This window comes from Apis mellifera, linkage group LG1 (assembly GCF_003254395.2).
Source record: "Apis mellifera strain DH4 linkage group LG1, Amel_HAv3.1, whole genome shotgun sequence".
In the NCBI taxonomy this organism is placed as follows: domain Eukaryota; kingdom Metazoa; phylum Arthropoda; class Insecta; order Hymenoptera; family Apidae; genus Apis; species Apis mellifera.
Window position 1 is genome coordinate 12,769,389 of NC_037638.1, and position 26,544 is coordinate 12,795,932.

Genomic DNA, 26,544 nt, shown 5'->3' on the forward strand with positions numbered 1-26,544 from the left:
TCATTTATATAACCTAACCTCACTTTTTCTTTTCGAATATTCCTCCAATATTCGCCCTTGCATAAAATTTCTCGAGCTTCCCTCTACGCGTGATTAACCGTGGATCAACAATTTACGATCGCTCGAAGCGTGTACAGGCGAGCCACGAGGCCGTGGCACTGTTGCGGGATCGTGACGCCGATAGCGGCGGCCGCGCACGGTTCTCGCCGTCCCACCGGTTGTCGTCGGCGTCGATAGTCGTCTTCGTCGTGTCACCGTTCCATGCCTCTGCTGCACTAGTTTCCCTGACCGATTTCGTGGCAAGGCACCGGGCCCTCGTTCTCTGCACGACGCCTCGTGAGAAACGCGGGGAAACGGAGACACGTCGGCCGGATACGATCAGCCGACGTGCAACATTTTCGTTGTTCAGATCGTTAAAGCCTAGGAAACTTGGGCTTCGGCCTCTCCTCTTCGCAGCTGGATCCTCTAATTAGCCGCGATACAATACCACGTGGCCTCTGCGAAGATCGTCGATCGAATTTTCTTTTCTTCCTTCCAGCTCTAATAAAATTTTCTTACGTTAATTTTCCCTCTCTCTCTCTCTCTATAACAATTATCAATCCTCGAATAATAAATTTATATTTGAAAATTTTCTTATATTAATTTTTCCTGTCTCTCTCTCTTTATAACAATTACCAATCTTCGAGTAATTATATTTGAAATTTATATTTGAAAATTTTCTTCCAATATATACACGTGAAAATCATCGATCGAATTTTCTTTTCTTCCTCCAGTTCTAATAAAATTTTCTTACGTATTTTTCCAGTCTCTCTCTTTCTCTCTATAACAATTATAATTATAGAGATATATTAATATTAATATTACCAATCTTCGAGTAATTATATTTGAAATTTATATTTGAAAATTTTCTTTCAATACACGTGAAAATCGTCGATCGAATTTTCTTTTCTTCTTCCTTCTAATAAAATTTTCTTACATTAATTTTTCCTCTCTCTCTCTCTATAACAATTATCAATCCTCGAGTAATAAATTTATATTTGAAAATTTTCTTTCTCCAGTTTTAATAAAATTTTCTTACATTAATTTTTCCTGTTTCTGTCTCTCTATAACAATCTTCGAGTAATAAAGATTTTCTTCCAATATATACACGTGAAGATCGAATTTTCTTTTCTTCTTCCTTCTAATAAAATTTTCTTACTTCTTTCTATTTTGTTAATTTTTCCAGTCTCTCTTTTTCTCTCTATAACAATTATAGAGATATATTAATATTAATATTACTAATCTTCGATAATATGTAATAAATTTATATTTGAAAATTTTCTTCCAATATATACGTGAAGATCGTCGATCGAATTTTCTTTTCTTCCTCCAGTTCTCTTTCTAATAAAATTTTCTTATGTATCTCGTTAATTTTTCCAGTCTCTTTTTTCTCTCTCTCTCTATAATAATTATAATTATAGAAATATATTAATATTAATATTACCAATTTTCGAGTAATAAATTTATTTGAAAATTTTCTTCCTTCAGTTCTAATAAAATTTTCTTACATTAACTTTTCCTATCTCTCTCTCTCTCTCTCTCTCTCTCTCTCTCTCTCTCTCTCTCTCTCTCTCTCTCTATAATTACCAATCTTTGAGTAATTATATTTAAAATTTATATTTGAAAATTTTCTTCCAATATACACGTGAAGATCGAATTTTCTTTTCTTCCTCCAGTTCTAATAAAATTTTCTTACGTATCTCGTTAATTTTTCCAGTCTCTCTCTTTTTCTATAATAATTATAATTATAGAAATATTAATATTAATATTAATATTACCAATTTTCGAATCTTCTAATAAATTTATTTTTGAAAATTATTTTCTTCCAATATATACACTTGAAGATCGTTGATTGAATTTTCTTTTCTTCCTCCAGTTCTAATAAAATTTTCTTATGTTAAAATTTTCTCGTTAATTTTCTCTCTCTATAACAATTATCAATCTTCAAATAATAAATTTATATTTGGAAATTTTCTTCCAATATATACACGTGAAGATCGAATTTTCTTTTCTTCCTCCAGTTCTAACGTTCTAATAAAATTTTCTTACGTATCTCGTTAATTTTCCCAATCTCTCTCTTTCTCTTTCTCTCTATAACAATTATAATTATAAAATATATATAGAAATATATTAATATTAATATTACCAATCTTCGAGGTAATAAATCTATATTTAAAAATTTTCCTCCAATACGCACACTCGAGTAATCATTTCAATCATTTCTTTAAAGTTTCTTTAAAAAAACCTCCTTTCTATCCCCACAAAGTTCAGATCCGTTTCCGCGTAAAATATTTTACCAAGATTCGAATCTGCTCCCCTAAGGGGGAGACCGTTCTCTACATTTCCATCCTCCTCCTTTCCCCTTTGTCTCTCCCCCGCCTCACGATGTACATATATATATATATATATATATATGAGTGTGTGTATATACGCTTCCCTCATAAGACATTCATATATTCGAACGATCTCGAGGAGGTTGCACGGGTTCCTGGAAGACTGGCATTAGAAACCGGAGACCGGCTCTCCTTCCTTCCTTCCTTCCTTCCTTTCCGATTTGCTCTGCCTGGGCCCCGGTGTTTATCTCGCGCCAGGGATCCCACGGTGGTGGCTTTCGTCCTTTGACCCCGTTCCCTGTCCACGAGGCAACGAAACCGCATCGCACGATCGAACCTGGGCTACGCGCCGGGATACGATTTATCGCGTTTCGATCATCCCCCATTGATATACGCTTCTCTCTCTCTTTCTCTCTTTTTTTTTCCTTCCCTCTCTTTCTTCCTCTGGACGAAAGAGAAGACGGGACCGGTGAAACTGAGAGCGAAGTTGAAATCGAAAGCGGGAGGAACGGGCGACCACGTGGGCGAGGAGAATTCCTTCCAACGCTATTGTGTGCGCGGCGAGAAATCAATCGCGAGCTCAAGGACGCTTCCATCGTTATTGTTAAATATGCACGAAAGAGATTTACGAATTCGATGATATTAGGCTATTTCTTTCGAAGGATAAAAATTTTGTAAAGACGGGATTCGATTTTGAAAAATTTTAATACAAATGAAATTCGTTTTAAATTATGTAACGTCTCCTCGATATTTTATAATATCGATTCGTACGAATGAGTTCACAAAATTACTTTCCACGTTTTATATAAATCGGGATACCGCATTAACGCGCGAAAGATCGTTGGCCGTATATTATCGCCGTATAGGCGATCCCTGACAACCAGGATACCCTCTTAGTTTGCATCTTTGATCATCGACCACGAATGCGACTCACGTGGATGCAATTCATCTTGTCACGTTTATCGTTTCCGTGACATTTTATCGAATAATGAACAAGTGGAGTAAGAAGCGTTTGTTTCCCCCTCGAGTGAGACTCGAATCTTAATTTTTTAACAACGATGTGATTAATATTTAATCGAAGCTAAACTTCGAAAGTGCTCGTTTTCGTAAAATTAACACGATTTTTAAAGGTATAGGGATATAAATATTATCGACGCATAATTAAAATAGACAGCGAAAAGCGTATAACTCGCGGATATTTCTTCCATTATTGTATTCACGCTCACTTTATCGCTCGTTAAAATCTCCGACACTTAAACGCAAAATAATAATTTTATCCATCCACTTCCTTCTCTTCAACACTTGTCAGAACAACTCGACATCAAGTCCCATAATCTAGTCGAGAAGTCTTGAGAGAGAGAGGGGCCACTTCAAAGGCAGGAATTATTATTCGTAAAAAACTGCAATCGTTAAAACTATCAGCAACTTTATCTACATCCGAGATAAGCATCTACAATCTTACAAATTTATTCTCTAAGAACGTCAAACACTTCCCACCGACGTATATATGTATATACACATTCAAGTTCTCACGAAAAAGAAAAATTGTTCGAAGCCTCGTCAATAGCCTCGATTGGTCCTCCATTTTCTCGTCCGCAGGGACCCCTACGGAGAGCCTCGTCTTCAACGAACAGCCGCTTTCTCCGCGATTCTATCGGATTTTTAATTCGGCTTTTATCTCTCGAGCCGTTTCCGTGTCCGGTCGAAATCTTTCCAGCATCGCTTCTATTGTCCTCCCGTTGAACGCCGCGGTTTAAATTTCCCGCGCGCCTTCGTGCCGCGCACGCGCGATCCGCAACGCGGATAATTAAACTTTCACCGACTTATTTCGATGATTTCGATTTCTGCGGGGACCGTGTCGGGGTCGGTTGCATGTTTATTGGCATTTATTTACGGAACGAGCAGCGTGTAGCGGGACGGGCAGTCGTTAAGAGAAGCCGGACTCGTGTTAAAATATGAGAAAGATCTATCGTGGTGGAAAGTTCAGTGAATATCTCGGCTCGAGAGAGAGATACACGAGTTTCGAGCTGCCATTTCGATAATTGAATCCCGATATTCTATTTATCGAATTTAATATCTATATTCCTGTATCCGGAATTCATTTTTCCTTTGTTTCAATGTTTTTCTTTCGTATCGTGATTTTTTGTAATATAATTTTGTTCGGGCAGAAGGATTGTAAGGTTTCTTATCGGTCGTTACTTTGAAATATAAGTGGCGTATGGGCTGCCATCTTGCGTAGAATTTAAGAAACGAGTGAGTTATGCGATCCTTAAAAAGTCTAATTTCAATGGAAAAATAATCAAGCCTTTAAATATATTATATTGAATAATATTTATTGCGCATCAATTTTAAAATGAAAATTCTATCGTTTTAAAGTTGAACATTATGTAATAACATCATGTAATAAACATGAATTTGAAAAAGATTAATTTCCTTTTGAAATTAATCCAAGTGAGTTAAGATGAGAAAAGAGAAACGTGTAACAAACCGAGTGTATTTCTATCGCGGGGATTCCAACGAGGATATCGTAAAGATCGGCGAAACTGTTGTCGCCGTTTCCACGAACCAGTTTCCAGGTGTCCATTGGCGTGCGAGAATTCGTGCGCTCGTATTTCGTGGGTCGAGGAGAGCGGAAAAGTGTCGCCGCCCACGTCAGACCCCGTAACTAAAAGACACGTGTGAAAGCGCGACAAGATTATTCTCGAGTACGATTGGCCGGGCGGTTTTGCGTGAAAGCAGGCAGAAAATCGTCCCGAATCGCCACGTGGAAATGGAGTTTTTTTTTTCTGGATGGGACGAGTTCTTCCCCCCCCGATTTTTATCGCATTAATCAATATCCTCCCGACGGAAGAGATTGTACGATATTTTACGATGGCGTATAATTGCGAGTTATCGTCCTTTCACAACATAACCTCTAAAACCACCTGTTGTACGGGAAACCGAGATTCTTCGTCAATGTGATAAAATATTATGGTATGTTGAAATTATTTATATTATATTAGATTCTATATATTGGAAATATTATTATTCATCAACTTTTCCACCAGATTAAATCACGTAAATCCTATTTATATGATATTTACATATCTTCTCTTGTCTGGTTGTACGTTAATATCGAATTAGATCGTGATTTTTTTCCTTTTTTCCCTTACATTCTTAATTGTTATAATATAATTCTCAATACGTTCAATATAAATTGAACGTTCAATTAATTTCTATCAAGATTTATTCAATTTGAAATATTACGTTATTATGAAAGGAAGTGAAATAATATTTTATATACCCGAATATTGTTTATTACGTACAATTCTTCTTCTAAATCGATATTCCCGATATTTCACTGACACGATCAATTTGTAAACAAGCAAGGCCGCCGGTCATTGCTCGATGATAAAAAGATGTGGCTTGGACGAGTCATGAGCGGACAAAAACCAAGATATTTCTTCTTCTCGTTACTCGAGCCGTCTCTCGATCGATACATACATATTACATGATTCGTCCCGATTGCTAGGAAGTGGCGACTAGTCGCGAGGAATCCCCCGAGGTTTCGATTGTTCGAAAACCCAGCCTGACGGCTTTCGAGACGATACGTCCATGTCTAGCCGTGGAATATGTTTGTCGATATGGTAGATGCGACGCGTCGAGAGATTCGATCGATTCCGTATCATATACGTGTGTGTAATATAATTTGTGAATAAAAAAATATCGATGATCTAACACGAAAATAGTGAAAATAAGTTTATAACAAGATTTATCAAATATTTATCAAATACGTGATATTATACTTGTTAATTTTAATTACATTCTAGTTTCGATCAAACAATCTACTTTACCCTTTCAGCAAAATTAGTTCAGGAAATTGGCGCTTCTTCGTAAGCGCGTTTCACCGAAACAAGCCCTTTATTTAAGCAGTAAAAGGACCCTTCCTGCTTCCAGGGAACCACCAACGAGCATCTTCAAGTTTAATTACCGCCAAAGGTAATGATTTTCCTTGTTTTCCGCCGTTTTGTTACGAGATTCGTCTTCCCTCGAGGCGATCGATTCGCATCATTCCGTGCACGTCGAAGGCCACGCGACCCGCTGCCTCGAGAACGGACGTCCATCCATCCTCCTCCTCTTCCCTCCCCTCCCCTCGCTCGAGGACTCGTCCTATCGTCCTTTTACTTTCTTTTTCTCCGCGTCGAGAGGGACACACGAGTTCCTGGAAAACGCTGATCATCAGATTTCATTTGACGAAGGAAAATAATAATTGGCGAAAAGATTATGAAAATTTTTTAATGATAGAGTAAGTTGAATTTTTCCACTTTATATACAATCGTAGCTTTAAATATTGCGATATTTGTGATGCTCTTGGTTGCTTTGATTAGGATGTGAGTTTTTATCTTTCTTCGATAAATTAATTTTGAATTTGAGAAAAGATAAGATGTTCAATTAATCAAAATTTCAGATCGTTCTTTTTTCGAACAATTCTTTCAAAATTCCAATTATTTTAAAGAGAGACATCGATTAAATCGCGCGCATTTTAATCCAACATCTTTCTCGAACAATTTAATAATTAAAATTTCATTCGATCGTACCGCCATTTCTAATCCAAATTTCTCGCGGTAAGAATAACTCGAGTGAGCAGTCGGCATCCTATGTCGTTGCTGATGTTTCCGTTCGGGCAACAGAAGAACTGGAATCACGGTTTCTGCTCGTTCTTGTCCGTCGCTCGATGATTATCGCTGAGAGAGTGAGAGAGGGAGAGAGAGAGGAGGACGAAGTTCAGGGACGAGAAAGCAGGAAGCGATTCGATGTTTTTGATCCGCGGAGAAATGTCGCGAAACGTGGTCTGGAATGGTCGCGGGGACGAGAGTAGTGGGCAGAGTGATATTACATTCTGTCACGATTTTTCAGTTAATTGTTAGACAGTTTTCCTGTGGGAATTGTTTTAAGTTCGATCATGAAATATCTGTTTGATATCGATTTAGTTGCAATTTCGTAGAGTTGCATTGAAATTTTTGTTTATTATAATAAACAAAAATAATATTAAATAAGGGATTATTAATTGTATAAAAATTATTTAATTATTCAGACCGATACGGTTAAGATGAAGTTATCTCAGTGGGATGTTTCGCAATTACTTGTAAAGATATTTATAAATCTAATCTCGGAGAGCTCGTATCGAATCGGAGATAAAAACCTATAAACCGATCGTTCCTTCGTGGAAACATTGAAATGAAACGTAATCAAAACGTTTATACGATCCGCGCAAGCACCCGTCGAATTGCACAATCGGTAAGGTAGACACGCGCGCGATTGTTTCTCGCTGTACGCGCGTTTAAAGGTGGAATTAATAGACGCTTGTTCGCCCGGTATCAAGATTCACTCCATTAACAGTTGCCGATGAACGGAAAGGTCGTTACGAGTAAATGCCAGCTACGAGTTCCTCAATGAATTCACCGATCCCCACCCCTTTCCTCCTCCTCCTGATCGTTCCGTCGGTTCAATTCTCGACAACCTCTCCCTAGTCCAAGAACGGAGGGACTATTAGTCATCAAGCTGTTCCCCTGCGCATCGCCCGTTCACGTGCTTTCCATTCGCCCGGGTGGTCCAATCCGGCAAATCGGATTAGAATCGCGTCATACCATTCCTCGTGGAATTCGAGGGTGTCTCTCTATCTTCAGAAATTGATCGTAGATCGTTCGGAATCGATCAATCTTGTTTCGAGGCTCGAACAATTTTGAAATTTATATACCTCGGTTAATTATTGATTACCGAGTTACGGTAAAAAAGGAAGCGGTAAGTGGAAACCATTGTTGCGCATGCGCAGATCGTTGTAAAAATTCCTTCTGCGCAAAGATCGCTGCCGGATGATTATATTATCAATCTTAAAAAACATTATCACGTTCGATTCCCAGATCGTCCCTCTTCCACGGTTCCCACATAACGATAAATCTTAATCCGCCGGTAAACTGGACAAAACGGCGTACGATCCATCACTAAAAACGTCTTCCTCCCGGAAGCCCAAGCGGCGGGATTATTCTTCTGGGGGCCGCCAGTCGGCGGTGGCGGCGGTACGTGAGCATCGTAAAGGTCAAGGGGGGAGGGGGAGAGAGCGAGTGGAGCGCTGCTGCTGCTGCTGCCGCTGCTGCTGCCCAAGGAAATATACATGTTCGGTTACTGGCTTCGCTTTCCATCGTTAATCACGGTAGTAAATTAAACGGATCCCGATGCATCATTATCCCCAAGTAGAATTACAACGTTCCATCGGAGTCGAGAAAGAACCACGAAACCCGACTCGCGCTCGGCCTTTAACCAATCCTCCCCTCCTCTCCGCCCAGATAACGCTTCGCGCGACTTTCGTGCAGCGTTTGTGGTAAAATTGGAGTCCCTGCGTTTGGAGCGGGATTATAGGGAAAGGGAAGAGAACGAGGATTATTAGATTATTTAATTTAGGATTATTGTAAAGTGAATGTACGAGAATATCGTGGTTCGATTATAATTTTTGTTCTTATAAACATAGCAAAGTAGTGCATTGAATTTAATATAACTTAATATTATATTAATTATTAAAATTTCTATGTGATTTATTTATATTTATATTTCAAGAATCAAATTCATATTGTGCTAATAACTTAATTTCATTCCATAATATAGTAATAATAATTATTATTAAAAGATTTTTTATTAAAAAATCATAATATTGAAATTATTTGAATATAATAATTCCAATTATTATTCTTTTAATTATTTGTTTTCCTTCGTTAAAAATTTCATATCTAATTGACGAAATTGTTGATCCCATTAAATCAATTGGCCATCAGAATTTAATAATATTGAATTTGATTCGTATATATTAAATTATAGAAATTTAAACAGATAATCGAATTAATTACAACAGATGTAATTCATTCATGAATAGTTTCATCAGGTATTAAAGCAGTCCCAGGACGAATTAATCAATTAAATCTAATCAGAAAACGTTCTGGAATCTTCTTCGGTCAATGTTCAGAAATTTGTGGAATAAATCATAGATTCAAACATTTTTTAAATCGAGCTAATAAACAAAATTAAAAAAATTAGTTGATCTAATATAAATAAGTGATAATATAGATGAAATTTATAACAATGATATTGTAATAAACATAAATGAAATTTCGATTAAAAGAAGAATTAAATTAAAATCTTTCGTTGGTTCTGAAATCGTTAATAAACGTTCTAAATCCTCTCCCGCTTTCACTTAAAAGTGCACTGGTAAATAAATTAGCGAGTTATGCTTCCGAACAGAGCCATAAATTATGTTAACCGTGTTAATGGTTAATGTGAATCCGAACGTCGTGCGCTCGAGTTAGTTATAGTTTAGCCAATTATGGGATTCGAGTTTTATATACGAACACACGAATCTTATTGAATTTCCTTGTATTAAAAAAATTAATTGTGCGAACAATTGGAAATATTGTGCAATGTTATTTGCAAACAAATTTCCAGGAGAAGTAAAATTAAAATCTTTTTCTTTCGATTAATCGTTTCAATTAACAATGATAAATTAATCTCAAACTTTATGAAAAAAGATGATTTTATTCAAAATTTGAAAATAAATAATCGTAAAGTGTAGAATTATTGTGGAAATTTTTAATTGTTAATTAAAACAATTAATCGAAAGAAGAAGATTTTAATTTTACTTCTCTTGGAAATTTGTGTAATCGTGAAACATGTAGGATTGAATCCAACTACTTAAATCTTGATCCAATTACGTTTTAATCGTGGATCGTTCGGATAAAATCGAGATTCCATTCGACGAGTGACTCAACACGCGATTTTAAGAGGATTCCTCTTCTGTAACGACAGTTTAACGAATGTTTGCAATGAAATCATAGGATTTCTCGTATTTGAAGAACAATCCGTGGATATTGATCTTCGTGATAATTGGACGAAGACAGATTAATCCAACAATAAATTTTTATGCTGAGATTATTAAATTTCTGCAGTTTCCTATTACCAAGCATGTAAATTAGATGATGAATAATTAAATCAAAATAGCGCGAGATCGTAGCTCAAACATGATGCTTTTATCATTATTAAATATTTTCATTTCCACTTACACATCACATTCACATTCATCGAATAACATCCATTGACTTGAAACTCTTTCGCTGCTCATAATAATCTTATTATAACTTAAGTGAGAGAGGCGATTACGATGGAAAAACGGGGCACACCTTTTGACCGAGGTGAAAAGGAAACACGAGCTCGTTGACCCGTATGAAGATGTCGTATACGGCTTCTCGCGTACGAGTCAGGAGCTTCTTCTCCCCCGTTGAGGTGGCGAGCGTGTGGGGTGAGGTGTGAAACGATGAAGAAATGCTGCTTGTTGCAGGTTGACGAGAACGGGACACAGGGATTTGTAAGCGTGTCGTGAAGCGTGAAATTATTCACCGGCAATCTCATTGTTGTTGTTACACGCGAATCCAAAATCCAAATATTTACTAAAGATCCATTTATATCTGGTTGACGAGGATTAAATACGAATCAAAACTTTAAAACTGCAATATTTTTATTTTCTTCAACTTCTTGAACAATATTAGAATAGAAATATTCGAACTGTAATTCGTTCTCAGCACGAATATATTTTACATTTGTTCTCAAACATTTGCTGTTACGTTCGAATATCCCGTGGCATTCATAATCGCGTGGAAAAAATTGCAAAGAAACAACGAAGCTTATCTCAAGAATACCAGTTCATATATATACATATAAACTTCGTCTTCAAGAAGAACGAAGACTTTCTCCTCATAAACGGGGAAATTATAAATCGGTTCGACGGTTATAGGACAATTATCGAGGAGAAGAGCCAAGCCCTAATGGTTCTCTCTAATGCCACCGAGCGCGCCGTTTCGAGCCAAGTCCACGATTCGCTCCGCGCGCGAGACGCATGCGCGTGAATAATGCGCGCGCACGCCCACGCGTCGGATCGCGAGAATGCTCGCGCGGACACGCTGTGGCTAATGGAGCGACGCGCGAGGAGAAAAGCGCGTGGGCGTGCGATGAGATCAACTCTCTCCTCCTCGCCCCCTCGCCCCATGCGCGTGTCTGCGCGTGCGCGCGCTTTCGTCTAATTACCCCTGATCACCACTTAATCGCATTGGCAGTTACCTGCTTACGCTTCGCGAGAACAGCGAGTCTCTTTTAAATATTTTGTTCGCGTTGATTGTCCATTTTGCACGAGAATAGAAGGATGGAAAAAAACTTTGTTTTATTCGTACAGTTTTTTTTTCAATGTTGAGGATAAGAAAAATTACGTAGGATTTTTTCTTGAAAGTAAAGTGCAAATATGATAGGATGCAAAAATGAAATTTGGTTCGGTCACCTGTTACAGGACACCCAGTATGTATTATACTGCACAGCCTCGAGCCACGAAACGTTGTTACGGATTCTTTCGTTCCGGCTCGTAAGCGGCCACGATCTTGCTCCGACTCTCTTTTGCATACATTTTGTCGCCCCGTTCAAACTGCTAAGATAAACAAGAAGCTTAACATTTTCAGGACAATGACGATATTCTTCCGAGCTCGTAAAGGTAAGCGTGCATTCTCGCCCAGCGGACGTTTCCCAGCTTTAAAATTCCGATTTTGATGAGGGCACGTTGAATTATGCAAGGAACGAGCAAACCCTCTTCTCATCCTGAAGAAAGCCTCTTGCTCTTCCTGAAATTCTTACCGTTCCTAACTCATGGCCTCTTCTCCTTCTTATAAAATTCAAGATTGTTAATCTAGAAAGATACTTTGTTTTACTTTGTCCTCTACTTTCATCCAAATTTTTGGAAATTGTTAAATAGAAAAAGTGTACAAAGATGTTCAATATTTCTCAAACGCAACGTATTCTATAAAATTTTAGAATGGATCTGTATAATGGAGGAGACAAAATTATTAATTATATTACTTTATACCTTAAACATATCACTATTATTATTATTCTTAACAAAAGGAAATGGAAAAAATCAATATATTATAAAGAAGAATACAATGAAAAAAGAAATGGTAATTGAGATAAAGCTTTTTAATAACTTTTTTCACTATTTTTTTTTTTTTTTTTGTATACTTATACGTTTGGCCAGGAGATTTTTGCCTGTAAAACCAGCCTGTTGTGCGTGTGAACACATTGTAGACGCGAAGAAGAACTGGTATAGCGATATCTCACGGCGGCTGCCGCCATTAAGAGCAGATTGCGCTTTCGTGGTGGTCTATCTATAGGGTTATTACCAACGACCTGCCACCCAAGATCAAGGTGGGTGTGCCAGGTACTCTGGCCGCTGCGTCGTCGCTCCATTATGCTAAGCAGTTTGAGTCGCTTCTTTGTTGCCACGATTCCCCTTGACTTTGGAAAAATCTGCGGATAATTCCTTGATTTTTCAAATATCTGAAAATTCCTTCAAAAGGGGATTAATGCACATAAGGGATGAATATAGAATATAGAAAATTCAAGAATTTATTGAAATATTAATTGGTTCAAGATATAGTTTATTGAGATTTTTAAGAATGTTATTTTAATAAATTTATCACGTTTTCTGATAAATCGTTGATGAGGAAATAAAATATATTTTTAATAATATGTTTGCATTTGTTGGTAAAATTATATTGTCTATTTTTTTATTATTGTTAAACATTTAAATTGAGATATCGCATTAAATATTTTTGACGTGGAAATCATTAAGTCATTCATTGAATTAAGAGATGAATTGAGTGTTTGAAATAAGAGTTTAATTTATTGATTTTATTAATATCTATATTATATGATATTATAAGCTTAGGATCTTATTAATTAATTTCTTAATAAAAATAATGAAAGTGAATTGATATAATTTTAAAATTTTAAACTTAAGAATATTTCCAATATTAAAAAATTATTTTTTAATAATCTTCAAAAGTCAAAAAGTCAAGTCAAAAAGTTAAAAAATTATGATTAAAACTATAAAAATCTGTGCATGTAAAGAAAAAACAAAATGTTTAAAACAATACATTTTTAGAATATTCGAAGAAGAAGAAGAAGAAGACAGATGTCTATTCAAGCCCTTTGATTCATAAAAATTTGACTTTGCACGAACATTTCTTTGATTATACGACTTTCGACTGGGAAACGTACATCGCCCGTTATTTATTTGCGTACCGCTAACAACACTTGACTCACCCCACATTGCTATTAGAAATATATATGTTCATCGTCCAGTACAGTTGTTAGAAGTTAATTAAGAAGATAATTTGCACCAGCTATCGAAGATTTAATTAGCGCTCGTACAAAGATTCATTGCCTTCGATCGCCGGCCGAAGCTTGATTGCTTCTAAATCCCAGGTTGATTCCGATTGATTAATGGCGCCGACTACTCTAAGTGCCAGCTGTTAACTACTACCTCCAACTTCTCGATCCCCTAACAGCTTTCCTCAAATTGCCCGATAACTGCCCATTAAAAACCAGCCAAGTATGAGAAAATCGGTTAACTCTGTTCCGCACGATTACGCGCGAAATTTAAAAATTTCACAAAATTCTTCACCACCACCTCGTTCCATTGTCCCATTTTCCCACACCGTTCGCCACACTCAATCATATAGAATTCGCTGCGTCGAATAATTCCTAATATTATATTAAAAAAAAAAATCTTAAAAAACATGAAATCGAAATAATTTCTAATATTATATAAAAAAAAAAAAAAATCTTAAAAAACATGAAATCGAGATAATTCCTAATATTATATAAAAAAAAAAAATCTTAAAAAACATGAAATCGAGATAATTCCTAATATTATATATAAAAAAAAAAAATCTTAAAAAACATGAAATCGAGATAATTCCTAATATTACATAAAAAAAAAAAAATCTTAAAAAACATGAAATCGAGATAATTCCTAATATTCTATATAAAAAAAAAAAGAAATCTTAAAAAATACGAAATCGAGATGATCAATATGATCAATCCTATATTAGGATGTTGGTGATAATAAATACGAAAATATTCTTTTATTTTTACGATCTATGGATTACCATATTCATCGTTCTTTTTCCTTTCATTCAACTTTCGCTGATTAATTCTCACCTCGTCGCCTGCTTTGCGAGCTTGCGAATCCTTTCCGCGACGCGAAAAAATCGGAGGTATCAGAGGATCGAAGGAAAAAAAAAAAAAGAGTGAAAAACGCTCAAAGGCGGGATATCGCGTGCGACGACGAGTTGTGCATACGCGAGGCACGTGTTTGCTCGTGTTATTCGCGCAAAACACGGGTCGAGAGAATGGGAGGAAGAAGAAGAAGAAGAAGAAGAAGAAGATAAGGGAGAGGATCGAGTTGGCTCGCGTCGTCGAGCGAAAGAAAAAAAAAAAAAGAAAAAAAATACGTCCTCGCGGGGGAAACGAGCGTAAAACGCGATCGTCGCGTTGAATCGCGCGAGCACGCAATCTTATTAGGGACGTGACGTCGTCGTTGAGCAGGAAGTTGCCCCCACGACGACGATACCGTTTGGTCGATAAGGATAACGAGGCGGGTCAGTGAGCGGCCGGGCCACGGATCGTGCTTAATAAATCACGTTTTTCCACCGTTGGTCCGCCGATAATCGACGTGAACGATGATGACTGTCTGTCGATACCGAATCCGTGGATTTAGATCATTGGAAGTTTGTTCAAATTAGCCGCTTGACTCGTTAATTTGAGGATACGAAGATGGATTAGGAAATTAATATGCTCGTATTTTGTATAGGACGATTGAGAATGGATGTAAAAGATTATTTACAAAATGTATAAAAGTAGATTGAAATTTATCGAGGCTTTGTTTTGAAGTCAACATAGTGAAATTGAATTTGTTGTTATTTTGTTAGAATTAATCGTTTGACCCGTTAATACGTGACATTGCCATTTATTTATGAAAATGATAAATATAGCTGATAAAATTGTGTATTTGTACATAAAAATGGATTAAGAGAGGGGTCGAATGATTTATTTTAATTTAACAATGAATTTTTACGTGTACGTTACACGTTCGCATTCAAATTATATAAAGTGAGAAAGTCTGAAGAATTAACAGGTGATATACCGATTAAATTATTTATTCAAAAATGAAATAACAACGCAATATCATCGAACGCGACAATCGATAATCTAAACGGATACGCGAGAATCGAGATCGATTCCCAAGAGCGAAAGTAGACAGCGAAAATGAAGCAAAAAAAGAAAAGAAAAAAAAAACACCAAACGCCTCCATACAACCTCTCTACCATCCATCCATTCGCTTTAAACGAACCGCCCAAGATCCATGTACAACTTCGAACATCGAAACCAACCAGTGTTTCAATTTCCCCTCTGAAATTGATAATCAATATTCCGCTCTCAACGTCTACGAAACGTGTGCAACACCCATCCACGACGAGTGAGTAAGTACACGGTTGTTCCTTATACATCGTTACATAGTTGCACCAATCCAACAAAGTGAGACTGGAGCTCTCGCCACGCCCTTCGAAGGCTTCGTGTGTAATTAAGACAAGATAGAGAAGCACGCTCCGTGATATTAGCGTGAAATAGGCTATATATGTGATCAGCAGTCGCATAACCGATATTAATCCTGAGAATATTTGCGGGTTTCTCGCTCTCATTAATCGGAATTATCTCGCTCGAGGTGGGTTTCTAAAGTTAATAAGCTTTGCAGCAGGGACAAAAAGCCGTACGAAGATGTACGAAGATGCACGAAGATGCGCGAAGATGCACGAGGATGAACGAACGTTGGCTCTCGTTTCGTCGATCTCGCACGAAGATAATAAATAATAAACGCAATTTAAAAATTCATTTCTCTCATTTTTTCGTAATCTACTTTCTACTTTCATAATCCAAATATACGATAATATATTTATTCGTAACTTGTAATTGTAACTTTTTCTCCCTTTCGTTCTCGCGGGATGAATCGTCGATTCTCGTCTCGCGACCGACCAGTTTCTACGATTAACATTTCACGCTGCGGCCTAGGATATTGGTTGGTCGCTTCGGGGCGACGTTTACTAATCGGTCGACATTCACCGGTGAATAGAGACACTTTCTTTACTTGTGCGCGGCGAAGACAGTTTTCGATCGGTCCAAGATCGCGTTCAATGATTTTATCTAATCGTTTTATCCATTCGAAATTAATAAAACGAATCGTTTCTGCGAGGTTGGATATATAACGAGCTGTTTGTGAAATGTATTACATATATATAAGCGAGATTGTTAGGTTAGGTGGGATTGATGAAGGGAGGGAAACGTGACAGGGAGTTTGTAAAGCAAACATTGAAATGGATTCGATGAGTTAAATTCTTTCCAGTGTGTGTAAACATTGGCTGTGTAATTATGGGTATGAGAATTGATTACCGAGACTGAGAGGAAAAATGAATTAATTATTGGTTCGACAGACAGGCTCGTATATCTTATTCTTTTTTAGCTGTTGGCACAGTAGATTGATCGTCATCGTTGCATTATCAAAATTATCACGACGACTTTATAATAACAATAATAATAATAAAAAAAAAGTATAATTCCACTTTCCATCTGCAAATTATCTACAATCAAGTCATTTGGATTGGATTTAACCTACAATCCAATCTCTACTGTATATATATATAGAGTTATATGCATCATTTCTAATTAAAAATTCATTTTCCTCTCTACAAACATTCGAACAAGATTACATTGTTCATCTCGTTAATCAAAAGGAAAACAACCGTGGAGATCGTAAAATCGACGTTTCAGTGTACTCGTGTGAAAGAAAAATTCCGTTGTAAAATCCATGATTCGTAGCCACGCCACCAGCTGGCGCTACGATCGCCAATGAAATTGTCAGTAGCGAAAAATGGCGGAGGAAAGCAGGTATAAAATTACGTAGGAATTACATCGATTAAAGGACGTTTACGATCTCTCGTCGAGGCCGACTATGGCTAACGGTTACAATCTCTGCTCGAGAGAACATTTCATACGGCGTTGAATCCGGATCCGGCCAAACGAGTTCCAAGTGGAAAACGTAAAACCGCGTGTATGCCCGGCTACCGGCGAAAACGAGCGCAATTAATTACGAGCGTCGCGACGTCAACGTGCTGCCGCGAAAACGGCTCTCGTTAAAATTTACTCGCGCACCGTTGCCCGATCGTTCCTCGCGCCTCCGCCGGCCGGAAATCGATCGCGCTTAATTTACGCGAGGAAAGTGAACCGGGTTGATCGTTAATAATTAAGCGGTTGAAACGGTCGGGCGGATCGTTAATTATCGAGTTTTTCGATCGAGAAACCGAGATTCTCTCGCCACTTTCCCGTTCTACTCGAATTATCCACGCTCCTCTATCGAGAAAGCCACGTGGTCGTGAATGGATCGATTCACGTTTTCATTTTTGTAACGGAAGAAGGGATATTGTTGAAGTTGTATTTTTTTTTTAAACTCAACTTCCGATTTTAATAATTTTCTTGTAATGGAGATTTTTAATTTTGGAATGTAAATAAATAACAGTTAAATAAAGATAGATTTGAAAATAACAAATTTTAAAGTCGAGTTAATAATTTAAATGCTTTCCTTTTTAAATGATATAAAAAGTTTATAAAATTAGTCTTATCAATAATTTTTTTTTTAAATATGAATTTTTGTTGAATTTAATGCCAAGAAAGAAAGATTGCGATGTCTTCGGTGGATTCTCGTCGACGCGACGGGCAATCGATTTCCACTCGTGACACGAGTGCACTTCCATCGAAGAGAGTTCGAGTTCACCGTGGGATAAAAGAATGAAAATTGTCTGAGTGATGACCTGTACAGTTACTTGCTTAGACGGCTTTCGTGGTACAAAAGTGTTGGAAGACAAATTCGAGGGAAATGCATAAACGTGACTTCACGTTTCTATACATTTATATACAGTAATTTTATCATTTCTAATATATATATAATTTATATTATTACAAATCGTAATTGATAGTCGTGGAAACTATGAAATATCCTTTTCGTAAAATTTAATCCTATATACATATTTCGAACTGAGAAATATTTGAATCGAAATTATTAAAAAAAAAAAAAAATCGTAAACAAGTTTCTCTTTCGCAAAGTTTAATTCTTTCATAATCCCGCGTCTATGACACGATTCTCGCGTCAAATTCTCGCCCGAGTAATCTCGAATATATCTTCTTCGAGACTACTGCTCGTGAAATTCCAGACCCACTTCAAGCCTATACATTTGCATGCCGCGAGCTAAACGCATTAATGAATGCTTGGAGGTTCGCGCGAGTCGCCACTCGACGCTCAGCCTCTCTCGAAAGTCGACAGTGGGATACGCGCGTGCATCGAGATACCGTGGCTCGACGAGTGAGCCAAGCTGCTTGACAATTTAAGCTGCTTACCATGATGCGCACCACCTAGCGCGAAGAGCAACCGCCCTCTGGATTAACACGTTAACTACCTGTTCCGCCCAGCGAAGTCGCCGTTTCCCGTCGAACAGTCTTCATTGACGTCAACCGGTAAATCTCCCTCGACAACCTCGCATTTTCAGCCTCGACGGTTGAATTGGATCTTCGTTGCGACGGATTAATTACTCGTTTCGTGGTTGTCCGTATCGTGGTTTTCAGAGTAAATATGCTAGGTGAAGAGTGTATTTTGTAATGAAGCGTTTTACCGCTTGAAAATGGTTGGATGGGGAGCCACTTGATGCATGATGGATTTGTTTGCTCGGTGAAGATGAAGGATATCGAACTTTATCGTTCCAGTTATTTGTTTATTTTTTTTTTCATCGATAATTAGAATTTAACGATAAAATTACTTGTAATTCTATTACATGTTATCATTATCCATGGTTTTATTCGTGGAATATTTGTACAAAGCGAAAAATAATCTCGATTTGATAAATGAAAATTTAAAAACATTCTCCTATTTGATATTCAAAACAATTTCCTTTCACGTATCACATTAGAATTCCAACACGTACCACATTCACCATATCGTTTCCTTTATCGATCGTACAATTCTACCTGGAGCAACCGTTGGTTCTGCTTTGCGACCAAAGTGACGCGTTATTAGGTTATGTTAATGACTTCCTGTTTCGCGTTGGTCGCCACCTGCGAGACTGCTTAATCGCATAACTGGTCGCAGAGAGGGCGTAATACTGAGAATAATTGGCCGTGGATCGCGAGTTAAGAGGTAACAAACGATCGGTTGGGATTAACGAGAGACGAATAAGCTGGCAACGGCAATTGAATGCGCACACTCGACCAGCGGTCCGTGCCTATAGGCGATGATAAATCTGAGAAGCATCGAGCCAACCGCTATCCCCCTTCCCTCCTTTTCCCTCTTTATCTTTTTTTTCTTTTTACTCGTATCAGTTATGCGCGGATAACTGATTAATCGTCACGTTGATACCGCATTCTTCCGGAAGTTGGAGCCACTGGGCCCTTGCTGCTTAATAAACGGGTCGCGCGTAAGAGGTTAAGTTGGACGGTTGGCAAGCGTTGGCAAGCGGCACGATTGTGAGATTTATTATTGTGAAGTTTTGAAGATTTGTGCATACAATTTGAGTGATATATTGAATATTGAAAAGACGCAGCGGTTTTAATTTAAATTTCACTCGTATCGATTACGTAGAAATAACAAGTTGTACGATAAATCGCTAAATTTTTGTCTGTTTAATAAACTCGTGTAACATGTTAAATTGTTATATATATCAAGAGTTGACAATTAACGCGATAAATAATTGATTTGATTATAGTATACATGGTACAATGAATAATTTATAAAGTTAATTGTTGGGATTTGAAAATTGATGCATACATGTGTTCAATATAGTATTGAAACATAGGTTAGGAAGATAAAAATGTAGAGAATTTTTACGATCGTTTTCAAATAAGGTTAAAGTTAATCAGTGATCGAAAAAGCAATTAACTAACGATGAAGAGATATAAATATCTTAATGTGAGAAAGAATGGTATCGTTGGTGCATCGAATGTCAATGAACTTTCGCATACAGTATATTCAAAAACTTTGAGAGATTCATGGTTTTTACAGTCTAACGTGAAGAATGTGTTTTGTGTGAAACGTTGGACAGATGAAACTTTAGATAGATTAAACTTTGTAAAAAATTCAGACAATCCAATAACAAAATTCAAACGTTCAGATATTTCTTTTAATTTTAAAAGGATAATTGTCGAAATATTTCTTTCAATTTCGGACGTTATCTTTGTCCAGAATCTTGCACGTTCAACACATCTTCAACAACGCGTCGTATACGAGATTCACTCGTGTCTTTCGAGGTCTTCATATCCAAACGAGACTCGCACGATCTTGATATTCCAGGACAGATAAGAGCCGAGAAGGTCTCGTTCGTTTCGCCGAGAGTAATTAGCCGAAGTTGTGTACGCCTCTCGTCGGAGGAGTGGCGCTAGTCATTTGTTGCAACCTGGGAACACTGGTGAGACGTATCGCGATTCGCGAGTTGAAATATCGCGCCGAAAACAGCGTTAATTTCAAGGCTCGTGGTGAGACATCTTCGAAAAAGGGACGGCCTGAAAAAAAAAAAAGAACGCGCGACTGGTGAAATTATCCTCTTATTGCGTCGCATCTACGAAACGCGAAACTGTATGGCGTTGATTTCGTGCTTGTGTCTCTATCGTGTGTCCTCGTGTAAATATCGAGATTGGCGTCGTGGACACACCGGTTACCACTCGAGGACGACGGGTTCTCCAGCGGACGACAGTCGTCTCGAAGAAGAAGAAGAATTCGTTGGTAACGCGAAATGGCTCAATTATTGCTGCAATTCTACGTATATTCTATTTCGTTCAAATAAATGATATTTTTGTCCATTTGAACACAAAAAATTTTTATTGATATATTTTATATTTGATTTTTGGAACGTGAATTTTAATTTTAATGTAATTGATAGATATTTCAATTATACAAATTTAATTCTCCATTTTCATAAAATGGTTTGATTTGCAATAATATTGATTAGTGAATTTATTGAATTATCCTCTACGAAAATTCTACAGTGTATCTTTTTATTCATCGTTGCTTCTCTCCTTTCTCAATAATAAGTAGAAGCAATTAGAAAGTTTCTAACACGTTCGAAATCTATATTTGGTTATTAATTCTATATATAGAATACAGGTTCGGTGAGTTATTAATAATCGTGTAAAAATATATTATCGACAACGTGTTTCAATGAATAGTATTCGAACAAGTCGCTCGGATAAAAATAAATTCATTTACGTATTTTCAAAACCATGATTATCATACTCGTAAATGTTTGGAAATTTTTAATATTATTTAAATGAATCGGATATCATTCCTTATATTTCTCTTGTTCTTGTATAGAAAAATTTTATTCTTCTTTTGTTCCATTTAAATAAACAGCATTCTCAAGAGACATAAAAATATTATTTGCATTAATAATAAATACTTACCAAATAACGACAGATACTTTTCAAAATATATTTTATCGAAATAAATAAACAAATCTTCACGAATAATTTATATTATGAAAAATTCCTCGAGATTGCAAATCGATCGATCGGTCCACGTGACAACAGAAAAGAATAACGGAAAAGGGAAGAGACGAGCGTGCGTTTGTAGTCGGATAGATCTTGGAGGGGAAGAAGTCGTCGAGGTGACCGGTTCGAGATTAATCGACCAGATAATCGCAGGCGATGCTCGCCGCCGGAAAGAAACTAATGAACAAACACATAAGCAGCTCGGCTTGATTTATAAGCCAAGCTTTGGGGATCACTATGGTGTATGTTAAACGAGCTTTATAGATGAGCGTCAATCCGTGTTGCGTAGTAACAAATAATCAAGATCGACTTCCTTTTCATTGATAATTGTGCGTGAATTATAACCTTTGATCGCTTCTGTGTAAATCAAATAGTTTAAAGAGCTTTGTATTTGTGACGTAGATGAAAAAAAAAAAAATAAAGTAAACTGAATCTTTTTTTTTTATTAGAAATAATTTTAATTTTTGTTATCGAAATGATATTCGAATCGGTGCAATTAACTTATTTTATTTTACGATTTAGAAGCGTTAGCGTTCCACGTCTGATTCAAATCGTTTTATTTCACTTCGGACGTCCGAGAAATCGTTTGGTTTTAAAACGAAAGTGAAGCTTGTTTATTATTTTTCTCTCTCTCTTTCCCTGTCCATCTCTTATTGCTTGAAATTCTTCTTTTTTTTTTTACACGAATGAAAAATCGATCGTACTTTCACTTGATAAAAGAATACGAAGATTCAACAGCATGTATAGATATTATAGAGAGTATAGGTACACGAACGATAAGCCAGTAAAGAGACTATGGCTTCTTTGAATGGCAGAAAGTAGAATAAAAGTGGACAAACATCTTTCTCTTCGAACGATTTTTTTTTTCTTTTTCTTTTCTTTCCTCCACGATTTAACCAACCGTGCACTTTTCTATTTTTAATTTCCTAATGATTAAATCCCGATTCGAAACTTGGCTAATCCTCCTCCGTGTAAATGCAAATCCTTTTCAGTGCAAAACAATCCAATCAGTGTTGTTATTTCTGATCCGGTTAACTCGACAAATCGATCAAATCCTATCGGGGAAAAAAATAGGCTTTACAGGCGTTACTGTCACACTTTGATGTTAATTGTTTTCAAGAAGAGAGACCGTTTAAATTAATCCACTCTTTCGTATCATTTTTTCCTTCGATTAAAGAAGAGAAGAGTTTCGAATTGAACGATCTTTATCTCTCGAGTTAAATTAATTATAGAAAAAGAAAATAATTGAAATTATAATAGTAATTTATTGTACATTGTATATATTCAATCGTCTTACAATTAATCTGTTTTCCCAATCTTTCTGAAACTAAAGTAATTTGTTCGTGCAAATTAAATTTCAAGAAAGAAAGAGTACAAAGGGTATAATGTATACGGTATAAAATATATATTTAATAAAATAATTTAAAAGTAATAAAAGATTCATTCCCATCCAATAAGGAAAGATTTCACTTGATATTGAAAAAAATAAATTTCTTCTCTTTTTTTTATTCATGATATACTTTTACCAAGCTATAATATCCGTGAGAGATCCCCAATTAAAACAAGATCGAACAGATAAGAACTTTTTTTTCTTCTTTATTCAAATAACCAATACCAACCGTACGTATATTCGTACAAATTTCGTATTTGAAATATCGGTCATCGTGTTATAACCTTTTCTCATCGATTTATAACCTTAAATTTTATTATAATACTTAAAATATTACCTAACCAACTTTTTTCCTTCATTGCGATACACTTGTACTCGATTCAAAGATCATCCAACCAATCCTCGTTCAACATTGTATGTCCCTAGTGACAAGAGAGTTATAATTCGTCCGAATGTAAATTCCCAGATAATTATCGGGCCGCGATAGGTGGGGATAGAACTGGCGCTTTTCCTGGCTGCGCGCGCATCTATTAAGAGGCGGACGCGCGATTTATCAAACGATTCGGTTCAGCTGCCGCTGCTCTCCTCGCGGCCAATGAAACAATTAAGAAATTGTTTCGGCCGTTAACCCGCGAGGTCGCCGCGGTGATGATTCACCGCCGCTCTTCCGGACAGCTCCTTCTAATGCGATTCTAATAGCACGTCGTGTCGTGGTTATCCTCCCTCCTTCGCTTCCGCTCGCAGTTTCGCGCTTCCTCGCGCACCGGTTACACGCTTGTTACGCGAGCTCGTTCTCATGCTTCATTCTCTTCCTTCTTTCCTTCCTTCTTTTCGATATTTTCGAAAAATATCAACGAAACTCTGGTGGAAATCTTCGCCCTCGATCATTCTTTTATTTATTTATTTTTTTTATATAATTGAATCATTATAGGAGGAATATTGTATTTTATGAAATTTTCGAAGAATTTCAATCTTGATTTTTTGGACATCCAAAAGTATTCTTTGTATTCTAATTTTACCTGGATTTGGATTTTAATTTCATATATTGTGATGAACGAAAAAAGAAATTTTAAAAATTTAGGAATAATTTACATTATCATATTTTACTTCAGCAACAATAATTATTGCTGTTCTTATAGGAATTGAAGTATTGGAGCAAAATTAAAATTAAATATTTCAGTTCTATGATCATTTTATTATATTATTCTTCATATTATCTTATTGGTCATTTCCATTATGTTCTATTCATTGATAAAATTTTGTATTGTATTTTATGAAATTTTCAAAGAATTTCAATCTTGATTATTAAAAAAATCTTGATCTTATTGAATAAGAAAGTTGAGTATAGACATTTAATAAATAGTATGTAGATATATATATATATATATATAGAAGAAATTTTAAAAAAAGAGAAAAAGTAGTAATTTTTCTTCATTCATCGTCGACAGCATTCACGCGCACTTGACCTGTTAGACACAAGTGTATCCACCGTGTACTTGTCGTGGATATCCCGCGTGATGTACGATGCTCCTGAAGCCGGCCTTTCGCGAGATTTTATCCAGAGTGGAAAGTTGACAAGTCTTCCATTGGCACGTTTCCTTTCGAATCAAAGTGGATGTATTTAACGCTCGCTCAGGAATGAATTTATTCATTGAATTTGTGAATAGTTGTTTTAGTTTTTAATCTGTAAGAGTAATTTTATGATATATATTTATATTATTTATATTATATATTTTTTTTAATTTTATATTTTATGCGTTGACAAGTTGGTGAATGAAAAGTATAATATATGTAGATGGATAAGATAGAAATGTCCATTTTCAAACGAAATGCACATAATTTTACATTTCTCACATTTCTTAATCCATCAATTGAATTAAATATACATTTAACTTTGATTATCTTTATATTTAATTTAATTTAAGATAAATTGTTTCAGATAAGCAATTTTTTAATACATAATAATTGAGAATCTAATAATCAAGAATTATAATTTTGAAAGAAATATCGAAATCCCATTATTAAAGAATTATTAAAAGAGCAATGACGATTTTTAATTTTTTCTTTCTTTTTCCAGCAAGTACGTGTGATAATTCAAAGTTTGGATAATACGCATCGTCAATTGTATTATCACGAATGATAGAAAAACGTCTCGGGATCTGTAACACACGATCGATATAGATCGAAACACCGTTGGCCGCGTAGACGATAAATCTCCCCGTGCTTCTGGTTACCTTGTGGTGTAACTCGCACAACATATCGGTACACGCGTATAATCTTCGATTGGCACACGGAACAGAGCAAAAAAGGGTCGAGAAAGCGAAAGAGATCTCGGCCGATAAATCGATCTGGCATCACCGTCCTTGTCGTCGTCGTCGTCGTGATCCCCTCCCTCCCCCCCCTCTCATCGCGAGAACGCAATTACGGTCGCGTGCGGAATTTCTCTTCCGGCCAATATTTCAGCTCGCATCCCCGCGGCTGCATTGTGCATACATTATCGAGTATATAAAGTCACGCGCAACGGCATGAATAATAATCGGCGAGTCGGTCTGATTATAGCGCGTCGATTTCCGCCAACGTCGCATAACACGACACCCATGATAAAATGAGAGTAAGGAAAATCGAGACTCCAACTGTGCTCCCTTCCTCTGTGCTCTCCTTCCGCGCAAAAACAAGTCAACCTTTCAAAGTTTTCACAATCTTTTTTTTTTTCCCTTTGATCCGTAAGTGGATGAATTGTGAATTTTTCGAGTAAAATTTTACGAGTAAAGTAATACCTTGAAGAAAGAAAAATTATACAATATTACAAATATACAAGATGATTAATTTTATAAACGTAAAAACAAATCGACGAACCTTTTAAAGTTTTCACAATCTTTATTTTTTCCTTTAATCCATAAGTGGATGAATACCTTAAAAAAAGAAAAATTATACAAATATGATGAATTATAGAAGATGATTAATTTTATAAATGAAAATAAATGGACGAACCTTTTAAAGTTTTCATAATCTTTATTTTTTCCTTTAATCCATAATTGAATTGTATTCTTCTCATTTCGAATAAAATTTTAGTTTAGACTAAAGTAATACCTTAAAAGAAGAAAAATTATATAAATACAAGATGATTAATTTTATAAACGAAAACTTAAAAACAAGTCGACAAACCCTGATTACTTATGCTTATCCTTTTAAAATTTCCAAATCTTTATTTTTTCCTTTAATCCATAAGTGGATGAATACCTTAAAAAAAGAAAAATTATACAAATATGATGAATTATACAAGATGATTAATTTTATAAA

At 36.2% G+C, this 26,544-nt stretch overlaps 1 protein-coding gene and 1 long non-coding RNA gene across 6 annotated transcripts in view; both read left to right on the plus strand.

Moving 5' to 3' along the window:
• Positions 1–26,544, plus strand: part of LOC410718 (puratrophin-1) — a 401,681-nt gene that overhangs the window by 143,972 nt on the left and 231,165 nt on the right. The gene's annotated exons all lie outside the window — the stretch shown is intronic.
• LOC102654265 lies at positions 17,931–25,553 on the plus strand. Its single transcript, XR_001704023.2, has 2 exons — positions 17,931–21,090; positions 25,322–25,553. It is a non-coding gene; the product is annotated as an uncharacterized LOC102654265 (long non-coding RNA).